The sequence below is a fragment of the Bubalus bubalis genome, chromosome X, assembly GCF_019923935.1.
Source record: "Bubalus bubalis isolate 160015118507 breed Murrah chromosome X, NDDB_SH_1, whole genome shotgun sequence".
In the NCBI taxonomy this organism is placed as follows: domain Eukaryota; kingdom Metazoa; phylum Chordata; class Mammalia; order Artiodactyla; family Bovidae; genus Bubalus; species Bubalus bubalis.
The window spans coordinates 159,203-171,555 of record NC_059181.1 but is presented as its reverse complement, the minus strand read 5'-3'; the positions used below and the strand labels follow the sequence as shown (position 1 = coordinate 171,555).

Below are 12,353 nucleotides of genomic sequence, written 5' to 3'. Positions count from 1 at the left end.
CAGAGGCAGCCTCCTCACGCCACAGATTCACAACACGCCAGCCTTCACGGTGTCTCAACTCCGGGGCGCCCTGCGTGCACCATCGCAGAGAAAACCGCAGCTGAAGAGGGAGAAGAGAAAGTTCCGTGTACAGCTACAGGCTCAACTGTACCACAGGTCGAGCCCTGACTCCCAGGACCTCAAAACGTGGCTGTGTTTGGAGTCGAGATTCTTTAAAGAGCAGGTCAGGTCAGATGAGGGGCTTCCCAGGAGCCTCAGGGGTAAAGACTCTGCCTGCCAATGCAGGAGATGCAGGAGACTGTTTCTAAAGACTTTCAGACTCTTTGGAAATCCTGATTCACACTCAAAACATGGCTCCACAAACGTTTTTCATCCAAATGCCCTAGGTATTAGCAATCCCCTGCTGCTCAAAGCTTTCTGTCTTTGAGAATGTGTGTGTCTGTGCTAAGTCACTTCAGTCATGTCGGGCTGTTTGTGACCCATGGACTGCAGCCCAGCAGGCTCCTCTGTCCTCCACTATCTCCTGGAGCTTGCTCAAACTCATGTCCATCGAGTTGGTGATGCCATCCAACCATCTCATCCTCTGTTGTCCCCTTCTCCTCCTGCCCTCAGTCCTTCCCAGCATCAGGGCCTTTTCCAATGAGTCAGCTCTTCACATCAGGTGGCCAGAGTATTGGAGCTTAAGCTTCAGCATCAGTCCTTCTGATGAATATTCAGGGTTGATTTCCTTTAGGATCGACCCTTATCTGTCATTAGATTCTCCTAAATATATAACTTCCCATCATGTACCTTCCTAAAAGCCCCCAAACCCTGTTTCCTGTGTCTTGTCACTTCTCCACAAATTTATCACCATTTGTTTACATGGCATACAAACCACAAGTCTGGGCTTCCTTAGGGTTAAAAACCTTCTTTTCGGGAAGGCCTTATGTGCATCTGAAACAAGCCTTTTCTCTAGTTAATCTTTTTTGTCACTTTAATTTGCAGCCCTCAGGTTGAAACATAAGAGAGTACAGGAAAGGTTTTTCCCCCTCTGCTGCAATTGGTTTGAGTGAATGATGTGTCCATCAGTTAAACATCTTTCTTTTCTTTTTCTTTTCTTTGGCCTCACAAAGCGGCATATGGGAATCATACTTCCCTGACCAGGAATCAGACCTGTATCCAAGGTACTGGAAGCATGGGGTGCTAACCGCTGGACCACCAGGGAAGCCCCAGGAGCTTGCTGAGTGATGCAGGTGAGATGAGCATCTTGGTTACTCAGAACAGGCCCGACCGCACCTGGGCTTATGCTAATGAGGAGGCTCTGGGAGGTGGGGGCTGGTTGCCGGAGGAACCAACCACGTGGTTAGAGGGTTGGTCCTTTTCATCCCACCCCCATGAAGGGCAGCCTCCATGGAGGGCAGAGGGGCCGTGGATTGAGTTGCTACAGACGGCCAGGGATTTACTCAGTCTTCCCTAATGGAAGCGCCATGGTTCAGGGAGCATCAAGGGTTGGGGAGCCCACCCACAAGCTGGGAGCGTGTTGCCCCCAGACTCCACGGAGACAGAAGCTGCTGCACTGGGGACCCTCCTGGATCTCGCCTTCATCTCTTCCTGTGGCTGTTCATCCCTTGAGGATAAACAGTAAGTCAAGCGTTCCCTAAGTTCTACGAGGAGGGGGTCGTGTGGACCCTATGGTTGCTCCCTCCTGGAGCTTCAGCATCAGCATCAGTCCTTCCAACGAATATTTAGGGTTCACTTACTTTAGGAACGACTGGTTTGATCTCCTTGCTGTCCACGGGCCTCTCGAGAGTCGTCCCCACCACCACCGTTTGAAAGAATCATTTCACGGTGGCTCAGTGCTTTACTGGCTTGCGCTGGTGTTGCCTGGAGTTTGCTCAGCCTCAAAGGAGCCGGTTTGGGTTTCCTGTTGGCGCACGAGCTTGGCTTCCTGCAGACAGAGCTGAGCACGTGCTGTGTGCCCTGTGCCCTCCTGGTTCCTGGAACACCAGGAAACACAGAGAGCGGTTTCCTTCCCTGGGTGAGGAAGTCCCTGCAGGAGATGCTGAGTGCCTCGGTCACTTGCAAGTCACCCCAGACCACAGGCAGAGTCCAGGCTCCTTAGCGAATACTCATCTCCTTGGGACACGGGGTCCCCAACGTCTGGGCTCTAACGCCCGAGGATCTGAGGTGCAGCTGCTGCGATAATAACGGTAATAAAGTGCACGATGAATGGAAGGTGCTTCAGTCGTTCTGACACCCCCCCCCAACCCCGCTCCGGGGAAGCATTATCTTCCGTGAAACCAACCCCCGGTGCCAAAAAGGTTGGGGACCACTGCCTTGTAAGCACAAGGTTCCACCGTGTTGCGCCTTGGCAACAGGGTGGTCCCTGGTGCTGTGTGTGTGTCTGTGTGTGTCCAGGAACATGTGTGGCTGCCCGCGTGCGTCTGGATATGTATATGAGTCTGTGTTGCTTATGGGTGTCTGTTTGTCCCTGCATCTTTGTGTGTCTGTATTTACAGCTCTGAAAGTGGAAGTGTCCGTCCCTCAGGCACGTCCAACGCTCTGTGACTCAGCTGGTGAGATCTTGCCGGACCGGGGATCGAACTCGTGTCTCCTGCTTTGGCAGGTAGATTCTTTACCACTGAGCCGCCAGGGAAGTGCGTGTGTCCCTGTTTATAACGCATCTGTGTGTGTGTGTGTGTGTGTGTGTGTGCGCGTATGTCCCTGTGTGTCTATATTTATTACTACATCTGTGTGTGTGTAGGTCTGTCTGTGTCCATGTTTATCATACACTTGTGTGTGTGTGTGCTTACATACCTCTGTGTGTATTTATTACTGCAGCTGTGTGTCTGTGGGTCTGTCTGTGTCCATGTTTAGCATGCATCTGTGTGCTTACATACCTGTGTGTCTGTATTTCTTACTGCATCTGTGTGTCTGTACGCTGTCTGTGTCCATGTTTAGCCTGCACTGTGTGTGTGTTTACAGGTCTGTGTGTATCTGTTTCTCATGCATCTGTGTGTCTGCATTGATATGCCTGGAGCAGATGACCACATTCGTCTCATTTGCTGCTAGAAGAGACTGTATTTGCAGTTGTTAATAACTGAACTGTAGCTTTCCACCCTGAAAGCAGCCTGAGAGCCAACACGTAAGGAACGTCACTTTCGAGGCCGACCTCACCCATCGCTGAAGTCTTTGGTGGATGCCGTGGTTCCACGCTGGTTCTGCTAAACAGGTAGGCCAGGTGAATGAAGAGCGGGGTGCTTTCCACCCACCGGGCAGGGCAGTGACCTAAATCGAAAGATTCTAGTGAATCGCTGTGGTCTCTCAGTCTTTACAACCTCCTGGTTCCAAGGCAACCCTGGGCAGCGTGAGCATCTGAATGGATAAGAAATGCCTGGAGGCTCAGGATTCAGGCTCCAGGGACCAGGAGGTTCAGGCGACCTCACGTCTCTGTGTTCAGAGCTAGGAGAGGACTTCCCTGTTCATGTTGCTGGAAAGGGTTTCCCTGTTCAGGGTCCATTGGGCACCTCCATAATGGAGGTGCTGCTGTTCAGTTGCTCAGTCGTGTCCGACTCTCTGCGCCCCCGTGGACTGCAGCACGCCAGGCCTCCCTGTCTATCACCAACTCCTGGAGTTCACCCAAACTCATGTCCATCGAGTCGGTGATGCTATCCAGCCATCTCATCCTCTGTCCTCCCCTTGTCCTCCTGCCTTCAGTCTTTCCCAGCATTGGGGATTTTCCAGGGATCCCTAATTAACACCTCGCACCCTGAGCTCCCAAACCTCAGCATCTTTTGCTGGAAAACCCCAGCCTCCGACACGTACAACCATCAGCTCTCTCTCTGTCCCGTCTTCCCTGCCCTCCTTTTCCCTCTGCCCCAATTTGTTCACCTATATTTTTAATTATGACTTTTCCTGTTCCGTTCCATCATATCTCCTGCATATAGGTCAGCGTAAATTGTTTTTAAAATGATGGGGATGTACGTTTTAAAGCAGAGACAGTTTGCCAGGACTGTTGGTACCTCAAAGGATCTCGCGTTTCATCTTCCTGCGGTGGGAATAAGCACTCCCTGATTAATTTGCTTTAAAAAAAAAATCTGGGACTTGATCGCCAACGCTTTCTCATGATGAGACTCACCTACAGTGCCTACTGGGAAAAGAAGTGTTTTTTTTTTATTTTATTTTCCCGGAAGCTCTGCTAGAAAGATGAAGGCAGTTCTGGGAATTGCACCACGATGTTTTTTCTCTGATCCTCCGACCGCCTGACAGAAGCCACCTCCCACTGGTCGCAGGTCTGGGTGGCCCCGGAAATGCCTTATTGCTTTGAGAGTTGGGTTTACAACTCCTGGATGGGGGACTTCCCTGGCGGACCAGTGGTCAGGACTTTGCTTTCCAATGCAAGGGGTTATGGGTTCCATCCCTGGCCACAGAGCTAAGACCCCACATGCCTCCCGGCCAGAAACATGAAAACATGAAGAAGAAGTGTTACTGTAACAAATCCAATAAAGACTTCATTCTTTTTTGCTATTTTTTAATTGAGTGTATTTATTTTAATTGCAATAATTGCATTACAATATGGTGATGCTTTCTTCCATAAGTCAGCATGAATCAGCCAAAGGTGTACGTGTCCTCCCCAACTTGAACCCTCCTCCCACTCTCGCCCCACCCTATCCCCCTAGGTGGTCCCAGAGCAGTGGCTTTGGGTGCCCTGCTTCACGCAGGAAAGTCGCACTGGTCGTCTCTTTAACATGTGGTCATGTATCTGTTCTAATGCTAATCCCTCAAAGCATCCCAGAGAATTCCTGGAAGACAGAGCTAGTCATCAGAACCGGGGAATAGCTTGGTCTTTCAAGCAAAACTGGACCCCATCTTTCCAGGAAAACTGGACCTTCATTTGGGATGTGGAAGCTTCTGAAAACCGAGTCCAGAGGAGAAGCAATGTTTTACAGACTTTTCTCCAATCGCTAGGGAAAAGTTCCCATTTCAGGCGGTCTTAACCTGCCGGGAGGAGCTTCCCTGGTGGCTCAGTGGTAAAGAATCTGACTGCTAAGGCAGGAGTTGCGGGTTAGAGGTGGGTTCGATCCCTGGGTTGGGAAGATCCACTGGAGGAGGAAATGGCAACCCACTCCAGTGTTCTTGCCTGGAGAACCCCATGGACAGAGGAGCCTGGAGGGGCTACAGTCCACAGGGTTGTGAAAGAGTTGGACACGACTGAAGCGACTTTGCATGCACGCACGCAACCAGCTCGGAGACCTTCCCCAGGGAGGCCGGCCATCCAAATTAACATGGACGGGGCAAAAGCAGCGAGCGAGAGTGGTCCTCTGCCACCCCTGTTTCCTACAGGGTGGTTCACGCAGGGTGACGACGGGAGCCCTGAGATGAGTAAACAGATGGGCTCCACGGGGCCACACTTTTGTCACATTTCATAACACTGGTGGTTTGCAGACAGCTGTGCTTTATTAAACAAAAAATAATAAACTGAAACTCACGTGCATTGACGTGGCGGCGGCGAGAGCAGGGTGGAGGGGCGGGGGCTCATCGCTGTGCACGCCCTGGGATGCAGAGCCTAGGCCGCGGGACCCGGGGTCCGTGTGCAGAGGGCTGCTGGTGCGCGTGGCTCTGTGCCGCGGCCGCTGAGTGTGCCGTGGTCGCGGCGGTGGTGGCTCTCATCATCGCCCTGCGGCTGGCGGTGCTGGCTGTCTCCTCTGATGCCCTTGCTGTAATTTTCACGGTGGTTTCCATTCCTTCTGTTGCGGCCGCGAGTGAGCCCAGTCCGTCAGAGCTGCGGTGTGTCTGGGTTTCGCAGGGAGCCCAGATGGCTGGACGGAGGCGGGGCAGCCACCGTGGCCGTCTCCCCAGATTTAGGGAGAAACTGACTTTCCGAGAGGCACCACGTGCTGGGTAAATGGTGCCCCCCGCACACACGTCGTGACCGCCAGAACCTCTGGATAAGACCTTGTCCGGAAATAAGGCCATTGCGGGTGTGCTGAAGTGAAGGGCCTGAGATGAGGGTGACCCTAATCCCCATGACAGGTCCTTGTAAGACACAGAAGAGGGGAGACACAGTGGAGAAGCCACGTGGAGACGGAGCCAGAGACGGGAGGGAGGCGGCCACCAGCCCAGGGACGGATGCCCGGAGCCCCCAGAAGCTGGAAGAGGCAGGAAGGACCCTTCTCTGCAGCCTCTGCAGGAGCCCAGCCCTGGGACCCCCGACCTCAGATGTCTGGTCCTCAGGACTCGGGGAGGGTGGATTTGCATAGTGTAAGCCCCCAGTTTGCAGTGCTTGGTTGGTGGAGACACAAGGTACTCTTACTGACGGGTGCACAGGAGCCCCTACTCAAGTGGTCACTGTGATGCCTGGCCAAAGCAGTCTTTTCCTTCTGCAAAGTGGGCTTTCGACGTGGGTTTCCAGGGCCAGGGTGAAACCCCACTGCCGCGCTCTGTCTTTGTAGCACAGAAGCAGTCATGTCGTGGGTCAGTTGCTCAGTTGGGTCCGACTTTTTGTGACCCCATGGACTGCAGTATGCCAGGCCTCCCCATCCATCACCAACTCCCAGAGCTTGTTCAAACTCGTGTCCATTGAGTTGGTGATGCCATCCAACCATCCCATCCTCTGTCGCCCTCTTCTTCCCTCAATCTTTCCCAGCATCAAGCTCTTTTCCAAGAAGTCAGCTCTTCGAATCAGGTAGCCAATGTATTGGAACTTCATCTTTAGCATCAGTCCTCCCAGTAAATATTCAGAGTTGATTTCCTTTAGGATTGATTGATTTGGTCTCCTTGCAGTCCAAGGGACTCTCAACAGCACCACAGTTCAAAAGCATCAATTCTTCAGCACTCAGCCTTCTTCATGTTCCAACTCTCATATCCATACATGACTACTGGAAAAACGATAAATTTGATGGCAGACCTTTGTTGGCCAAAAAAAGTCATAGACTGTATATTAATGTGCACCCATAAAATTGTACCTTAAATTTTTAATTGCATATGATTTTAAGGGATCAGAAAATGCTTTTCTTTCGATTTGTGATCAGCCATTGAAAGATGTGAAACCCACATTAGGTGACTGTATGTACATTAGATATGCAGTGTCATACGATGCAGTCAAGACAGGAAGTCGGTTAGCACTGTTCAGGGCTGCAGTTGTGGAGGGTAGGAGGTGACAGATAAAGGGTGTAGATTTCTCCTGGAGATGCAGAAGCTGACCGCCACGATGGTTGCGCAGCTCTGTAAATTATATCTCAGTAAACCTGCTTCAAACCACGTAGAACCATTCTTAGCCCGTGGGTGGGCCGTACCAAAGCAGGTGATGGGACAGCGTTTGCAGCCCTGCTGCGGGATGTGCGAGGTGTCCTCAGAGTTGCCGTCATGGTCTGGGGTGCCATTTGTCGCCAACTGTGAACATTCCTGAGCTTGAGCCATGAACAGCAGAACTTGGCTGTTGTCAGAAGGAGGACAGTGGATTCTATCTCACTGGAGAAGGTCCCTCGGAAGAAAGTTCGCAGTCAGTGTGATGTTTTGGTCCATCTTTAGCATTTCCACGGCAGTTTTGCATTTTCACCGCTGCCCACCACGTAACCCTGCAACTTAATATCATTTTTATTTTCTCGCTCATTTTTTATTTATTGTTTCTACATATTTCTAATGGCCATTTGTACCTTCGGTAGCATCGGGCATCATAAATGAGGAAGTGGGGCTTTTGTAAGGAAAATGCCTGAGATGTAGTTCTGAGATATAGCGCTACAAAAATAAAATAAAACCATAATCATGATCAGTGGGGCTTCCTAGGTGGCGCTAGTGGTAAAGAATCCACCTGCGAATGTAGGATACGTGGGTTCAATCCCTGGGTTGGGAAGATCCCTGGAGAAGGGAATGGCAACCCACTTCAGTATTCTTGCCTGGAGAATCCCATGGACAGAGGAGCCTGGTGGGCTACAGTCCATGGGGCAGCAAAGAGTCAGACATGACTGAAGCGACGTAGCATGCACAGACACGTGACCAGTGAGGACCAGGAGACCTCCCCTATCCCCACCCACCTGCCACCAGTCCATGAACCCAGAGGAGAAGCAGGTGGTACCCCCAAACCAGTGCTGCTCCCGAAAGCAGCTGGCCCACGGCAGAACTGTCAGGCCACACGCGGTAATTAACCGTGGGCATGTTCTCGGGGTGCAGAGGGTAATTAACCGCGGGCATGTTCTCGGGGTGCAGAGGGTAATTAACCGCGGGCATGTTCTCGGGGTGCAGAGGGTAATTAACCGTGGGCATGTTCTCGGGGTGCAGAGGGTAATTAACCGCGGGCATGTTCTCGGGGTGCAGAGGGTATGCGAACCACCACAGAGCTGTCTGGGGTGGCCCCGACACGGCCGTCTGACCGCCACGCTGACGGGTGCCGGCCACAAGTGCCATAAACCGCTGGGTGTCACTCCCCGTAACTCATCTCCTCTTCCCAGAAAGGAATTAAGAGAGCAGGTACAAAAATAAACATTTCCTGCCACACAGGCACTCACTTTTGACAGGCAAATCCCCTCCAGCTAAGAGGGGAGAGGGCTCCGGGGACGGGCTGAGCTGGGTGAGGGGAGTTTGTCATCTGTATGCAGACGGGGTCTGCAGTTTTCTTCAGGGAAGGGGGTCCTGAGGATGGGCAGCTGACACACACAGGCCAACGTGTGTACAGACACCTGACGTCATACACAGACACACATGCACACGGGCACACGCACATACACAGTCATATACAGATAGAGGCACACAGAGACACACAGTCACACACACAGACATACATGCAAACACAGAGACACACACACACACATGCACAGACACAGACACACAGGTATACATACACAGTCTTATACACACACAGGCACACGCAGATACACAGTCATATACACACAGATATGTACACACGGTCATATACACAAGCACACACAGACACTCAGTCATATACAAAGAGACACAGAGAGACCACAGACATACTTGCAAACACAGACACACAGGCATACATACACAGTCTTATACACACACAGGCACACGCAGATACACAGTCATATACACACAGATATGTACACACGGTCATATACACAAGCACACACAGACACTCAGTCATATACAAAGAGACACAGACAGACCACAGACATACTTGCAAACACAGACACACAGGCATACATACACAGCCTTATACACACACAGGCACACACAGATACACAGTCATATACAAATAGAGGCACACAGAGACACACAGTCACACACACAGACATACATGCAAACACAGAGACACACACACACACATGCACAGACACAGACACACATGCACACAGGCACACAAACACACAGTCATATAAATGCACAGGCATATGCAGACACATAGTCACATACACACACAGACATACAGTCGTATACACACACAGATATATCTACACAGACACACCGTCATATACACACACAGACATATACAAACACATGGGCACACAGCCATATATACACACAGACATATGCGGACACGCAGGCACACACAGAGTCATACACACAAACGTACCTGCAAAGACAGACACATACACATACACGCACATTCACAAAGATACATGGACACACACGCACACAGGCACACACAGACACACATACACACACAGAAAGATGCAGACATGAAAGAGACACACACATTCATATGCACAAACACACACAAATACACATATACAGATGACACTCATATACACAGAAACACAGGTTTACACAGGCACACAGAAGTGCACGCACAGACACATGTGCAGACTGATACACACAGATATAGGCACGCACAGACACGCACATGCACAAACCTACACAGGTGACACACACAGAGAGTGATGCACACACTGTCATGCACACACAGGCACACTTGCAGAGACCTGTGTACACACTTGTATATGCAGACACACCGTGCACACACCATGGACACACAGGCACACAGAAGCACACTGGCAGGGAGCCGCGTACAGACTCATATACACAGACACTCCATGCACACACCGTGCACACACAGGTGCACCAGCCCAGATACACAGACACACCCAGATTCACACACACACACACACTGGCCCCGGTGGGAGCAGTGAGGCCGCCCTTTTCTGCAAACACCTGCCACAAAGTTTGTGGGGAAAGGATGTGAATGACGTGTGGTGGGTGGGGGGGTCGCTGAGCACGACGGGGAGCCTTCACCATCCACGGAGCTGCCCGCCAGCCCCACCGCCGTCACTCAAGGGAATGAGGGAGCTTGCAGCCCGACTTCCACCCCCAGGAAATGAGTGTCAGGGGAACGAGGGATGCGCTGGGACCTGGGCGGCCGGGGGAGGAGGCACTCGGGGCAGGGAGCGGGGTGGGGGGGCCCATGCCAGGGCGAAGCCATGAGCCTCCCCCACCCCCCGCCCCCCACCTCCCCACCAGCCTGGCCGTGCAGGTCCATCGGCGGCATAATGTGTCATAATGTGGCCGGTTCTCCTGACAGCCCTGGCTGACTCGGGCATTAAATCATCGCCCTGAGGGGTGCTCACCGTGGCAATTTCTGCTGGTGCTCCTGTCATCTCCTCCCACACAGTACCTATCACTTTTGACATGATTGGATCAAAATTAGTCAGTACATTTAGATGTAAATTAGAGACATCCAAGAATAATGATGCGCGCAGAGGCTCAGCCCCGTGTAATTGACACGGCAACAGCTTCCTTCCCCAGTGCTGCCTCGCCCGGCCTTATTAAATACCCTGATAGCAAAAGTCGCGTATCAGAAAAAGTCAGAAAACTTTTTTGAGGGGCATATTTAACTAAAGCCTTAAATCCCAAATAAGTCTGTAATGTTAGCTCGCCCTGTACTTAGGACTACCAAATGGCTCATCCCCGCACGCACAGAGATGTGACCGGCCCCTCTTGCAGGCGGGATCCCAGCCCCCAAGCCTGGTGCCCAGCGTACGGCGGAGCCGGTCGCTCCCTCTCTTGCCCAGATGAGAGGTCGTCTGGAAATCTCCTCCTGGGATGGGCAGGGACACCGGCTCCTGGGGTCCCCATGCAGGGGCCAGCGAGGATGGAGCGGACAGGACGTCCGCCACTGGGACGTCATCAGAGCCAGCTAGACACCTCCACGGGACCTAGCAGCAGCGTCTCCAGCCCCAGGTCCTGCTGGAATTACCACTCAGCCACTCTGGGAGAACTACGGCCCCAGCAGTGACTTCCCCAAACAGCCCCCACCCAGGTCTCTCTGTACCATCCATCCCCAACAGGCATCTGAGAGGAGCGCCAGGGGTGAACTGGGCTCCCCATGCCCCCATCCATGGGACACATGCCTGGCGCCAGGCCAGACCCACGTGAACCATAGTCCTGGGGCAGAAAGGGACCCCGAAAGACTCTACCTCCATCAGGCTATCCAAAGGTTTGCGATGCCAGAAGCTGGTTCATAACAACCCAATGCAAGAACCAAGTGATTCTACTTTGCCTGTAACTGGACAGAGAGAGAGAAAGATGATGGGTAGACAGACAGACAGATAGACAGACAAACATGAATAATAGGCAGATAAATGATAGATAGAGGGTGTAATGTGTGGACAGACGGATGGAGGGTAGGCAGGCGGACGGGTCAGTGAATATGATACATAGGTAGTAGGTAGATACAGAGATAGGGAGAGATAGCAGACAGATGACATATGGATAGATGATTGATACATACATGTTAATAGATACAGAGATAGATGCAGACAGGTAGATAATACGCAGATGACAGAGAGGAAGAAATGACTAGATTGATGGATGGATCGACCTGTGATAGAGAGATGGATAAGAAATAGATGATTAAAAGATATATAGGATATACATGGGCTTCCCAGGTGGCTCAGCTGGTAACGAATCCACCTGCAATGTGGAAGACCTGGGTTTGATCCGTGGATTGGGAAGATCCCCTGGAGAAGGGAACAGCTACCCACTCCAGGATTCTGGCCTGGAGAATCCCATGGATTGGTACAGTCCATGGGGTCACAAAGAGCTGGACACGACTGAATGACTTTCGCTGCCTCAGATGTACATGGGCTTCCCAGGTGGACCTAGTGGTACAGAACACGCCTGCCAGTGCAGGAGACGTAAGAGGCGCTGGTTTGATCCCTGGGTTGGGAAGATCCCCTGGAGGAGGGCACGGCAACCCACTCCAGTCTTCTTGCCTGGAGAGTCCTATGGACAGAGGAGCCTGATGGGCTGCAGCCCATGGGGTCACAGGTAGTTGGACACAACTGAAGAATGGAGCACGCACGTACAGATATACATAAACATGTAGATGGATGCATAGGTAACAAAGATGGCAGATAGATGAACAGCTGATACATGATTGATAAATTGATGATGCATAGATATATGATAGATGAATGCAG

General features: G+C 51.8%; 1 long non-coding RNA gene across 2 annotated transcripts; it reads left to right on the top strand.

Moving 5' to 3' along the window:
* The first annotated feature begins 1,381 nt into the window (after positions 1–1,381).
* LOC123331810 lies at positions 1,382–4,504 on the top strand. 2 transcript variants are annotated; one of them, XR_006548601.1, is made up of 4 exons: positions 1,382–1,620; positions 2,499–2,605; positions 3,023–3,211; positions 3,927–4,504. It is a non-coding gene; the product is annotated as an uncharacterized LOC123331810 (long non-coding RNA). The 2 variants fall into 2 exon arrangements; XR_006548602.2 differs by having other exon boundaries at positions 1,383–1,620; positions 3,107–3,211.
* Positions 4,505–12,353: the final 7,849 nt, after the last annotated feature.